Here is a 15316-nt window from a genome sequence, read left to right on the forward strand (position 1 = left end):
TACCAAGTCAGAGTGACTGCATTTTTTTATTGTGATTGGTGTATGCACATGTAGTAATCCATCATGTAGTTAACAAATTAATTTGTGATTTGAAAACAGGAGGAAGATAAGAATATTGAGCCTAATTGGAAATTGAATTTTGCTTCTAGTTTTCATTTAAACATAAACAATATTGAAAGAGCTCCAAATATATATTTTATATTGAAAAAGTTGTAGTTAACATAAGGCTCAAAACTATTAATGAGTGTACCACAAACAACATCCTTCAATGATATTTCTCCTATTTATATTATGAAGTTTCCGCATCTATGTATTGATTTTGATTTTTCGATTATTCTTTATTCCTTCTTTTTTGCGTTATGTTCACAATCCATAATAGCTTTCTAAATTCTTTTTACAAAAACTTCATTATATATCCATGTCTAGTGCATATTTGAGTCATTCATCTAAAGACGGGTGACACGTTTCTTGACCATTTCTCCCAAACTTTTCATTAAACGTTTTATATGTATAAGTGTTTAACAATATTTTTTAATTAAAATAGAGGAATCGAGAAATTCAATAAACTGAGAAAACAAGAACCAACAACGAAAGATGAGGCCGAAGAAGACCATGTATACTAAGACTTTCAAGTATTTAATGTCTCTCAAAAAATAAAGACAAGACATCTAGCACAAAAATTCGATTGAGTGACTTTATAAAATGTTTGAGAAAATGAAGAGCTCCTGGACTTGGAGTGGAAGAGGGTGTGAAGAAAGATCTTTGGCACATGTAAGTGATGCACCCAAAAATTTCCCAAGAAAAAAAGTAATGCACCCAAATAAGAGCAGTTATAATTTATTGTCTGTAACGATTTGTTTATTTTTTGTTTTGCATAAAACAAATCAATTCTCCTAACCCTTATTCAAAAAGTCAAGATTGACATATTGTTTAGCTAAAACTATAATTTTAAATAAAATCAATAAATAGTCAATACAAATATTTCGTTAATGATATAAATATTTCAAATGAAAAATACAAGTGAAACAAAATGATACTTTAGGTAACTAATAAACAGACTTTTTGACTTGCTTAAATAAATCAAGCTGTTCCATTTGTATAATGAAACCTAGATTCCTGCTGTTTTGGTTACTTTGGGAGTTGGTTACATGTGTTGGTACTTATAAAAGACATTTTTCATATTTCTCCGTGAAAACTTATTTCAAGAAAAGATTCCTCCAAAATTTTAGTTTTTTTTAAAATGTTGGGTTATGTTTCTTTTTTGAAGTGCATTAAACACAATCAGATCAGACACAGAATTTGCCGCCTAATGGGCTCGAATCCAGGACCTCATGGAGACAGAAAATATCCACCTCCCCTTTTATTGCCGCTAGGCTACAAATATTAACGTAGCCTATATATCAAACTATCATGAAGATTTATTAATTATCATAAATAATATATATATATATATATATATATATATATATTCTTTTAACCAAGTTTTTTTTTTGAAAATGATCAATTCAATAATATTATGAAATGTATAGTCTTTTAATCACAACGATAAAAACATAAACTTGTGTGACGAAACAATAACAATTGTGCGGAGATTTTTCAAAAATGACAATGAGATCTCCCATCAAATCTGTCAACTTACCAAATCGATCTAATATCAATATGACTGCATTGTAATGATTCGCAACATACATTTTAGATTGTTAATTATGCGATTTCCTTCCACCCAAATTATATACTAGAAAATAATATCATATAACCGCATTGTCTCATACATGTAAATATAGTCTCCTCAATCCACGTTTTTAACATGCACTAATGATTTTCCGCATAACCCAATGAATACCAATAATGTTTCAAAGAAGACTCAAAATACGAGCGACACCCTCACAATATAAAAGAAGATGATGGACCGTCTCCACCTATTTGAGACACAAATGACATCGACTAACTAAGATAAAACATTGCACATACATTTATCATCAGTTAAAATTCTATCGTGAATCGCACTTCATTCAAAAGTTTTTTAGTGAGAACCCTAGATTCTCACAATTTCTCCCAACACAACTTTGTTGGAACAACATTATCGAAAAATAACAATAGTGTCCCACATTAAACTTATTCATATTCTTCCATGGTATCACATCCTAGTTAATTGGAGATACTCTTTTGTTTTTGTTGACCACTAATAAAAACCATCTATTATAGAGAATTTTTTTTTAAATGATAACTTCTTTCATATCTAATATTATAAACAAAATCTTGGAAACGATAATTATACATATATCCTTGACGGTGACATTCCTACCCATAACAATTGAATTAAACAAAATAATAATATAAATAAAAAGACAATAAAAGCAAGAAGAGCTTGTTTGAAAATTTTAATTTTTAAAATATTTATTTTAAGTTTTTAAAAAATTTCTCACTATCAAATACTATTATTTTAACCATCCAATCACATAAATCATTAACTAAAATAATAAAACACCCTTACTTATTTTTATTAAATTTTAATTTTAAATATAACAAATATTTTAATAATTTATTTTTTATAAATCTCAAATAACCCATTTTTTTTTATCAAATATATTTTTTAGACAATCTTTAAAAACCTAAAAAAAACTCAAAATCAAACCAGCTTTGTTGTTTCCATCTACAAGATTTTAAGTATTTTAACCATGCACCTCTTATTATAAAAACAAACAAATAATTTAATTGTTCAAATTTTATATGATTAAATACAATATTAATTCAAACTAGTCATATGCTAAAATAATGTGGGCAGTTGAGATTTGACATGTTTTGATCACATGTCTCATTCATATATAAATATATATGTATATTTTTAAGTCTTAAATTTGCTAGTAATAAAATATCATCAACAGTAATAAAATGCATTTGCAGCAAGCAAGCGAGCATTTCACACAGTAAAGTTGTTCACTTTTCATTTCATATTCTCAGCTTTATTTCTTATCTTTTCATGTAATATGTCTTCACTTCACTTTACTAACTAATACTTTCCAACTTTTTAGATATCAATTTGAGTTTTCGTTCATGATTTTTTCTATTTTTATGATATTGAATGATTTATTATTTGTGTAGTATGTGTATGCATAGTTCAATTAAATAAACAAAACAGTATTATATATATTTAAAATGATTTTTTTTTACATAAATGTTAAAAAAACCATATATCCTTGCAAAATTAATAAATTGTTATTATTTTTTATAATAAAACTTTTCATCAATGAATTAATTGTGAAAAAAAAGTTACTTTATGCGTAAAAAAATAACTAAGTTTTGAGATAAATTATCCATTACAATTAAAAATATGTCAATCTATTATCTTTAACCTTTTTTCCTCTTCTTTCCCATATCTCTACTTCCGATCAGGTACATCATTCACAATTCTTTTAACTAAATTAATTAAATTCAAAAATATATATAGTTTAAATCTTTTATTTTTGTCCCATCTATCATCAATAGTAAAAGAGAATAGAGACTCCAATTTTAATAAAAATATCAATATAAATTAATTTCGTTTTTGTTTTTCACATAGCCTACTACCCCAAATTTGTCCAGATTTAAATTTAAATTAGTTTTGTAAAATAATAATAAAATAATTTTAAAAATATTATTCTTATATTTTAAGAATAAAAGATAATATAAATAATATATATTTTATAATTTTGTGTTCGTTAAATATAAAAAATATAGGATAAAATAAAAAGATAATTCTATTTACAATGATAAGAGTTTATGTATATTTATTAGGAGGAGGGATAGAGATAGTGATGAAAATTTGAGAGACAATAAGAAAGAGAATTGACGTGTCAATATATAAAAGTGAAGGGTAATAAGAGAGTAAATTTGTTATTTTTTCAACTAATTATATTGTGACATTTCATTCATTCTTTTGACTCTCTCCCAAATTCTTCTCATTTATTATAGGAGTGATAAAAGAGAAAATTTGAGAAAGGGAATAAGAGAGAATGACTTGTTATCACATGAAAAAAATAAAGAATAAAGAGAGAAGAGAGAAAAAATTTATTATTTTTTTTAGCTTACAGCGTCTCACAAATTTTCTCTATCAATCATTTCTCTATTTATTATTATTATTTAATAATTTTATTATTAAAATGTTTTTATATTTCAAAATATATTTTCACTTTATTTATGATAATTTTTTCATCTAATATGAATAATATTTCTTGATTGTATAAAATAAAATTTTAAAAATAAGAATTGTAGCCTATAATATTATTAACTTATATTATTTAATAATAAATTATATTTATTAATAATAAATTATAATATAAAAATAAACTTTTATTATGTTATAAATAAATATAATTTATATAAATATTACAATATAATAATAATTTTAAAAATATTTTTAAAAGGTGATTAAATTTATATAATATTTTGTACGTAATTGAGTTTAATCAATTGTACCGAATAAATCCGAAAAGAAAAACATATTATATATATATATATATATATATATATATATATATATATATATATATATATATATATATATATATATATAATTTTAGTATAATAAAAACTCATGTACTATGGTTATGGTTATAGTTGGATATATATATATCCAACTCAAAATATATAACTAAAATGATGATTTACAGAAAAAAAATACTATTTTTTTTTTGTTATCTTTGTTCAATATAAAAATGTTTACTAAAAAATGTTTAAAATTATTATTAGGTCAATATTTTGATAATTTATATTGGTTGATTATTATTTTGAAAATAGTTTACAAAAATATGAAATGATGTATAAGATCATATATCCAAAATATTATCAAAGCAATCCTACACTTTAAATTCGGGAAAAAAAGATAGATCCTTAATAAAATATAATTAAAATAACATAATCAAACCAAAACTATTATCTTATTATTATATTATTTAAATTACATTGAAGGAAATTATATAGCTTGTAGTGGTTGGAGCTGCTAACATATATAGGTAACTAATGTTGATATTAATTTTTTTTACACCAAACAATTAATATAAAATATTCTGTAGATAAAATATATATAATTCTCACAATTTTTACTCTTAATATCAGGATTAGTTTGATTGAGTTTATTCCTTAAACATTTTAAATTTGATCCTATTTAATTTATTAGAATGGTTAATATTTGGGCTTTGTTCTTATTCAGATTTTTGGAATAATTCAACAAAAATCAATTATTACATATTTTTTCTCTCATCCATAAAATTAATGAATTCATTAATCAAAATACTAAAATATCATATATTATAAATTATTATTATTATTTATTTTATTTATATATATCAATAATTTTAAATCTTTTTACCAAAAAAATATCATTATTTTTTCAAAATTATCACCCATAATTATTATTTTCTCCTTCTAAGTTATTTAAATAACTTGAAACGAACAAGGCTTTAGTGTGTTTGATATGTTTAATTGTTTTTGTTTTATTCTTCTTATGATTTAAATCATTTAATTTATTTGCTAAAATTATGAATCTAATTAATTTTGACAGTTATAAATAGTTAATATATATATATATATTTTAAATTTAAATATTCTTTATTATTTTGTTTTTTAACTTTGTAAAATTATTTATATTTTTTTTATTTCAGCCTTTTTATTATTTAATATGCTTATTTCAGCATTTTTATTTAATAAATTATATTTTATGAATAATATAATTACATTTTTTTATAGATAATAATATTAATTAATAAAATAAAAAATATGCATCAACTATTTAAAATTTAAAAATATTATATATCAACTATTTTATATTAACATTTTAAAATTATTAATTATTCCTATAAATATATAAATATAAATAAATTATTAAAATATAACAATTACTCATAATATATATATATATATATATATATATATATATATATATATATATATATATATCAAGCAAATAAATTAATAGTTCTTATTTTTATATTTTTATATATTTATTATTTTAATTTATAAGGTTATATATATAATAAATATTTTGGACTACTTAATATATTTAATTTATCTATTTTTAAAATTTTAAATGTGATATGTATTATAAATGAATAAGGATGATTTAATTATAATGAGGCTAAGCATAACAAAATAAAAAATAAATTAATTGTAAAACAAACTTTTATTCATAATGTATTATAGTTATTTAATAGTACAAAAAGTATGCATATTTTAAAGATAATATTTGAATTAGTGAAATGTAAGAAAAAAATATTATTAGTCATCGTCTTGGTTAGTAAAACAATTAAATCAGTGTAACAACTTATTACATAACTTATTCCCAATTTTAGTTAAGCCGAATCAAACTGTCAATGTGATACAATAATGATGTTACTAGTTCCAATGTAGTAGCAGTTTTCTTGTAAGGTAGAAAAGTGAACAAGCCAAACCATGAATATTTTGGGCAGCCCTTTCATCTTTAATGATGCTGTTTTATTTTATTATATATACATTGCATTGTAATCATTTTAAAAATTCAATATGGCATGAACATTGAAATCTTGCAAGAAAATTTGATTTTTATGTAATATTTTTTTTTTTAGAATTAGCATGACACTCCGCTTAAACTCAAAATACTTCTAGAAAGAATCGAACTCATGACATTTTAATTTTTTAAGTCGATTCTTACCACTGGCTATCCGATACCGGTTTGATTTTCATTTATATCACCTTAAGTTGAAATAAGTGTAATGAAGTTGGGAATAATGCTAAGTAATAAAATTGTTTGCATTTATTTATTATGATTTTTTAGAAAAATGATATATATAAATTCATATCAAAGAAACCATCATCACTTCTTTTTGTTTCTCTATAGTCTATATAAAGGCTAGTCATTTGTTGAAAAAAGTAAAAATGGAGTATAATCTTATTGACCTTTCTAAGTTGGGAACAGCGGCGGCGAGAACCGGCTGTTCAATGCAGATCAAAAAGAAAGGTTGCAATGAGAGAAGGGTGGGGGCGAAACTTTCCACGGAGCCGCAAAGCGTAGCGGCACGGGAGAGACGACACAGGATAAGCGAGCGGTTGAAGACACTGCGCAGTTTGGTACCAGGTGGATCAAAGATGGACACTGTTTCTATGCTTGAGGAAACCATTCTTTATGTTAAATTCCTTAAAGCCCAAATTAATCTTTATCATCAGACCATCATAAGTCATGATCAAACCATGATCATGATGATGAACCTTTGATGTTCACAAACTCTTTGTCCTTCTTCAGTTGTTTGTTATAATAATTACATGTTTAAGTTGGTTCCCCTTTTCATGTTTTGATTTTTGTCCTTTTATTATGTTTGTTTTAATTTAATGCATTATCTGATAATGGTTTGTGTTTTTTTCATGTCGAATGAGATAATCCTTTTTTTCTTTAGTAACGCCCCCTCTTTCAATGATGTCACTGTGTAACGTTTATATATATAAAATGTATTTCATTTCGATCTCATAATTACATTTATCATTTTGAATGAAACCAATAACAAAGTTAGGCTCACATTTTGGTTATATAAATAATCTTAACTTAAACTTAATTGAATATTAATTCATTTATTATTTCACATTTCATAATTTATTGATCAAAATACTAATTTTTTTTATATTTTAAATTATTATTTTATTATTACGTATTATGTAATAATTTTAATTTTTTGAAAAATTCCATAATAACTTAGAGTTCATAACCCTTTATAAACACATGTGCTTAATTTACCTTACTTAGAGTTTACGACTCTTCATAGAACTCCTATTTTTTCGTTAATGAATGCATAAGTGTTACTCAGAATGCATGACTCTTTGTGGAAATTTTTATATCATCTCGTCGATAAACGCACCACTAGTGTCACTTGCCCATAATCCATAACACTTAGTGAATTCCTCTTTATCTCTTGTCAACAAATGCACAAACACCACTTGATCTACGACTCTTCGTGACATTTCTTTTATCATTTGTCATGGAACAAACACACACCACTTAACTCTTCGAAGAATTCCTTGTAGCTTTCCTTGATGAACAAACGAGCTTCACTTAGGCCGAGACATTCTTCTTCGACATATACACCAATTTGTAAACGCTTTGTTCCTTTCCTTACTGTTTCTCGACAACACTCAATTTAGATCCACGACATCTCACAAAATCCGTCATGAACCCTCAGTTCTTAATTCCTTAAAATCCACGCAAAAAAGTAAAGACATATCGCCATTCACCATGGTCCAAAATCTTTATCATGATGCACTTAGAATTTGAAGTTTCCTTGTGACTCTCTACTCGAAGAAGGTTAGAATTCAGTTAAACTAGAGGGACAAATAGAAAATGCTAACTTAGGGTAAAAACTGAGAGGTAATGCACTCTATCGAATGAGAAACTTAATATAGTCCTAACAAGAGTAGAAGTTGGAGTATGAGCCGATACTGAATCTGGTGAGCAGTCAAGACCTTTTGGGCTACTATCTAGATAAATCCGTCCAAAAGAGTTAATCCACTCAAATTCCACTTTGAGGATACCACTGATAGCGTTGAAGACGACCCATATCTCATGAAAAAATCATTAGGTGTTAGGAGCACGAGAAAAAAAAACTAGACGTAGAAGAGACTGTTTTCAAAAAACTAACTAGAAAGATTTACTCTCCCGCTGACTTAATTTTTGATAATAATGTTTCATTTGATGTAACTAAGAAGAACATTTTAAATAATGAAAAAGTAACATTTGATTACACGTCTTTTGATAAAATGTTTAAATTTGAAAGGATATATGATATAAACCATTATTTAGAAAAACAAGATAAGACATTCTTTACCGACAATAAAACGATTCAAATTAATTTGAACATAGAAGAAGATTCTTGGATAATCTTAATCGAACAAAGCTTAAATGACTATGAATAAAAGGACTTGTAAGCACTAAAATTTCATTTACCCAATTTATAATTTTTAAAATAATTATTTTGAATAAATAAAGTCAAAATAATTAAAATCAAGGCTAAATTATGATTAAATAATTAATTAGAATTAATTAAATCTAATTAATTAGAATAAAGGTTAAAGAATTTTTTTTAGATAAATGTTGTATTCATTTTGACCAATTTAAGAACATAAATTTCTATTTTATACAAAAATTAGTTTTTGATCAAATATGATCAAGATTGCATGAAATTGGTCTAGACTTTAACATCCTTAGAAACATGTTTGAAAGGTTTCTGGGTTGCTGTTCTCGAATTATAACTCAAGAACAGAAACCCGATTTTAAAAATTTTCAAAATAAAAATTTGATTATTCTTGATTTGGATTTATTGATTCAAATTAGTTTCGACGGAAAACTTATAAATGATCTTAGGATAGTTTTTTAATCAAAAAATTGAACAATTAGACAGTATATAAAACTGATCGAAGTGAAATATAAAAATTTCAATTTGAACTTAAATCGAATTAGAGTATGATTGCAAGTTTATTGTGAGTTGGAGAACAATCCTGAACTCTTTTAGATGTCTTATGAATGTCCAATCCGAGCTTTACAGTCTTATCAAAAGATTCAAAATTTTCTAGAAAAGCTTGAAAATTTTTAATGACAAATTTTGTATGGGATTGATTGAGGGCTTGTGATTGGGATCCTTGCCTTCAGTTTGTCGAGAGGAAACTATTTATATACTCACAAGGTCGGTTGATTGACCAACTGGATCGAATTTCAGACAAAACATCATTAATGACTTTTGTCTGTTATTAATCTAGTTGATTGATATAAGCAATGATGAAGCCTATGATCGTAGGTGAAATGATCACTGAGCTAGGGTGATTATTTCATCTTTCGAATTAGCCATTTTGGTTGAGTATCAGTCGAGTTCTACTTTTAAAAAATCAAAAGTTTTGGCCAATGATGATGGTTGTTCGTCACAAAGAAGAAGACAAACCAAAGGGAAAATGACATTGTTTTGGGCTAAAATGCGAACAGATGGGCATCCTGTTAGCGTTTTGTTGTGCCTAGGCGTTTTGTTGTGTTTTGGCTAATGGCGTTGAGGCGCGCATTAGTTCTTCATCTACTTCGCGAATGCGCATCTGTTCCGTTGTAGTGGGCGACGCGACTAACTATTAGGTATTGAATGATATTATAGTGTTGATCCAATGTTGTGTGGTCTGTTGCATTAATTCTTCTTGATTTTGGCTGCAACAAATCTCAACCATTTTCATGCCTTGTAGCTTGTTTGAAATTGATTTCTGTTCAATTATTTTCGCTCCATTTTTTACCTACAAAATATTTTAAATAGACATAATATTTATTTTCCTATTTATTTAATTTATTTTTTTTTTATATTTTTGTGATTTAATAAATAATTTATGTGGGATAAAATGAATATAACATTTATCATAAATTATTTATTTTATTTTCTTTTGACCTCTTGAAATTAGTTTGAGATAATATGAATATAATATTTTTATAAAATTATTTTATTTATTTTTCTTGTCTCATTTTAATTAATTGGAGTTTAATTATTATAATAGTTACTTCAATTAATTATTTAATCATGTTCGGTCTCGTTAGGTTAACTATTTTACTAAAATTTTAGTGTTTCCAATTATAAAGATTAATAAAATTATTATATATTTGATTTAATTATATATATATATATATATATATATATATATATATATATATATATATATATATATATATATATATATATATATATATATATATATATATATATATATATATATATATATATATATATATATATGAAATTAATTTTTGTTTAATTATTTTGGCTTCATTCTTGAATTATAAACTATTTTAAATAGACATAATATTTATTTTTCTTATTTTTTAATTTTTAATTTATATTTTTGTAGTTTAATAAATAATTAATATGGGATGAAATACATATAACATTTATCATAAGTTATTTATTTTAATTTCTTTTGACCCCTTTCATTTATTTTGAGATAATATAAATATAATATTTTTTTCAAATTATTTTATTTATTTTTCATGTCTCATTTTAATTTATTGAGGTTAATTATTATAATAATTACTTCGATTAATTATTTAATTATGTTTTATCTTAATGTTAATTATTTTAGTAAAATTTTAGTGTTTATAATTATATAGATTATAAAATTATTATATATTTAATCTAATTGAATATATATATATATATATATATATATATATATATATATTTGTTTATATATGGAAGGTTATATATTATAAACTAGTTAAGATACTATGCCTTTGTACCTTTTTAGTTAAAAAATAAAGATATAGATGACATAAATAAAAAATATTTTTTATTAAATTATCTCAATCATAAATAGTTATAAAAATAAAACAATTAAAAATACATAAAAATATTCCACCTACCTTAAAATTTATCTTTTACATTTTAGTTTTAAATTTAAAATATAACACAATCATCGTAATAATAATATACTTCAATTTAGGACATTTTTAATGGGAATGGGTAATTAATGTCTTAATTCGACACTTAACATTTAAGCTATCATAATTAGTTTAGTTAATTAGTATTTTTTATGAATAAAATAACACATTTTAACTAATTATTTAAAATTCAGTTTAAATTAATTAAACATAATTAATTTAAAAAAAATTATTTATTTAAAGATAGAGTCGCCAATTGATTTTCGAAAAATCAATAAAAAGTTGTACGTGTACAAACGTATTTTGCACTAGAGTTTTGTTTTTGGTTAGAAATTTGGTGATACTCGGGAAAGGGCTTACGCGCTTCACCAATTATTCTTCCTATCGTAGTCATGATTCTAGGTTTAGCGTTATTTAAAGTATTGAAACATCAATATTTAAATGTTGTACATGTTGTGGATTATAATTAGGGTGGAAATACTTGAAGAATATTAGGCATTTTTAAAGTCATTATGCTTTATAAATAAACACCAAACAAGCCCTTGTTGAAGCATTTTTGTGAAAATATCTCAAAATATTTAAAATACATTTTCTAATTTTTGCAGGATTTTTAGAAAATGATTTGGAGTCCCAAAATTACAAAAATAATTTTGGATTTTGAAAAGTGGAATCAAACAAGCCTTAGGACCGGAGTCTTAAGGTTTGGGTCCGATTTTATTGGTCGGGGTCCGGAGACCCGAGGCCTAGGCTCGAGAGCTCTCGGTCTAAGTACCAGAGTCTCTCGGTCGAGGTGCTAAGGACTCTTGGTCCTTAGCTAATCTTACCGGTCTATGTATAAAAACCTATCAGTCTTGGGCTAGCCTAGGTTAGGTTTCTTAGTCCTGAACCTGGGAGCTCTCAGTCCCAGGTCAGACCTCTCGGTCCTAGGTCATAATTTCGTCGGTCCTAGGTGAGAATCCTCGGTCGAATTTCTCGGTCCTAGGTCAATTTTCTTGATCCTTGGTCTCGGTCGACCGAATATCCTCGATCAGATCTCTTAGTCCTAGACTCACATGTCTCGGTCCTCAAGAACACAAAACTTTATTTTTTAAAATCAATTTTTTTTAACTCTGTGTTTTTGATCCAAGAGCTTGGGTAGTTTCACAAAGCTCTCAGAAATATGTTGATCATCATCTCAATATATGGATCGACCTGAATGATAATTAATTTGTTCAAAATAGTTTTTGATCAAAAATTGAGTTTTAGATTTTAAGGCTGTTTTGAAGTGAAATGAACTATCCAATAGCTTCCTTATAACACATATATTTGATTGGTACCAAAACAAGAACACTCATAGTTCGATTTGTCTAATTCAAGAAAACAAAAATTTCATTTTATTTTGAATATTTTTTAATCAAACATGACTGGGATAGATCAAACATGATCAAAATAGTTGTCTAACATCATTACAATCATGTTGGGTAGCTTTTTGGGCCATGATTCAATTGAATTAACCCAAGAACAACAAGCCCATTTTTTTGATTTTAAAATTTAAATTTGGGTTTTTGTTTGTTAGATTGGTTCATCGATTCTATCCCATCTAGATAGTCTCTAAATGATTCTAAGATCAATATTCAATCATAAAATCACATAAACAACTAACATACAAGTTTCTGCAATTTGAAATATAAAAGTTTCAAATTCAAATTGTGAATATGAATTTGAGGATGATTGAAACCTTACCAAGAATTGGAGAATACTCCTTGATCTTTATCGAAGCTTTTCTAGATGCATAGATCTTTGAGGGATTTAAACAAAAAATTCGAAAAATCCGAAGTTTTGAAGCTTTAATGGCGGATTTTGATTTGTTATGATTTGAGACTTCTGTGTTGGTAGGATAACTTCAGAAAGACTTTAGGGGAGGTATTTATACTCTCTCAATGATGGTTAAAACTTCTAGTGGCTTGAATCAGCCAAAGTCATTAATGGTTGTTGACTGTTCTTGGCACGTGGTTGCCTAAATAGGCCATGACAAGGCCTATAGTGATAGGGAGAATTATTATCGTTGTAGGGTAATCATTCTGGCTTTTGAACAGGTCAAAACCATTGACCAATGGCTGAGTTCCAAAAATGAAAATCAGAACGAATCTTTGTTCTTATCTCCGCAACGTCGCGATGAAGAAGACCAGAGCCAAAAACAACGTTGTTTCGTATGTTTTTGGCGTTCTGTCTTGACGTCATTGGCGTCTAGGCGATTTTAGATAACGGGGGTTGACGTCACATTAGTTGACTTGGTGCTCTTCGATGCGTGCTTCCTTCCGCTACAACAGATTATGCGGAGCGCATTGGCTTGTTGGATTGGATAAGCGTTCATCCGATGGACGCGGTTCCTGTTGCACCAAATTCATTTGTTTTCGGCTACACTCGATTACCGATTTATTTTTATTTTAAAACCTTAAAGGTTTGTTTGAAATTAATTTTTCTTTCATCCCTTTGTCTATAATTTTGATCTTGTTTAAATACACAAAATTTTAAAATAAATATGGAAAATATTTTACCAACTTATTTATTTATTTATTTTTGTTGTATATTTTTAAATTTAAATACATAATTCTCCTTAAATGAAATGGATACAACAATTCATCAAAATTATTTATTTTTGTCCTCTAACTTTTCTAAAATTATTTTGAGATATTATGGGTACAACATTTATCCCAATTAATTTTTTATTATTTTATTTTGGCCTTAACTCTTAATTAATTTGATTAATCATAATTAATTGTTTTAAATAGGTTTTTGGTCATGAGATTAATTATTTTGATCTTATTTATTTTAAAATAATTATTTTATTATTATAAAATTTTGGTTCTTGTAATTAAGGTGATTATATATTTATAATATATAATTATATAAATTATAAATAATTAATATAAATATAATTATTATTATGTTTATATATAATTAATTATTAATATATTATTATATAGATTATATAATAATTAATATGTATATATTTAATTATTTATTAATATATAATTATATAGTTTATAAAATAATCAATAAAAATATTGAATTAAATAATATTAATAATAATAAACAATCTAATAATATGAAAATAATGTAAAAATTATGTTAATATGTAAAGAGAGTATAATAATAATAATAATGTTAGAATATCAAATAAATATATATTTATATAAAGTTAATTATAAAATGTATTATATATTATGAGTGATAAAATATATAAATTAATTATGAGAGTAAATTTTTATATAATATATATATATATATATATATATATATATATATATATATATATATATATATATATATATATATATATATATAAATAAATAAGATAAGAGAAAATAAAAAATTAATTAGTAAGGAAAATTAATATATATAGATTTTAGGTGAGAGAAATGTTTAATATTGGTTTTTAAAATATTAATTTTTTAAATAAATTAATATATATATATATATATATATATATATATATATAATTTTTTATGTTATTAAAAAATGTATAAAATTTATTTGTATGACAATATAAAATATATATATATATATATATATATATATATATATATATATATATATATATATATATAAATAAATGAAGAGAGAATAAAGAATAAATTAATTAGTAGAGATGGAAAATTATGATAAGAAAAAAAGAAGTTAAAAGTAATTAATTAGTAAAAAGATATATATATATATATATATTATAAAATGAAATAAAAAATAAAAAATAAAATTATTTATAAAAGAGAAATTTATAATTTGATTGTGAGTTTAATAAATTATATTAAAGTAATTATATATATATTATAGTATTATTATATTTAATATTAAATATATAAATATAAAATTTATTAATAAGTTTATATAAAATTAATAAAAATAAATAAATATGAGAGATAAAATAATAAAATTATTAAT

Source organism: Impatiens glandulifera, chromosome 1 (assembly GCF_907164915.1).
Source record: "Impatiens glandulifera chromosome 1, dImpGla2.1, whole genome shotgun sequence".
Lineage (NCBI taxonomy): Eukaryota > Viridiplantae > Streptophyta > Magnoliopsida > Ericales > Balsaminaceae > Impatiens > Impatiens glandulifera.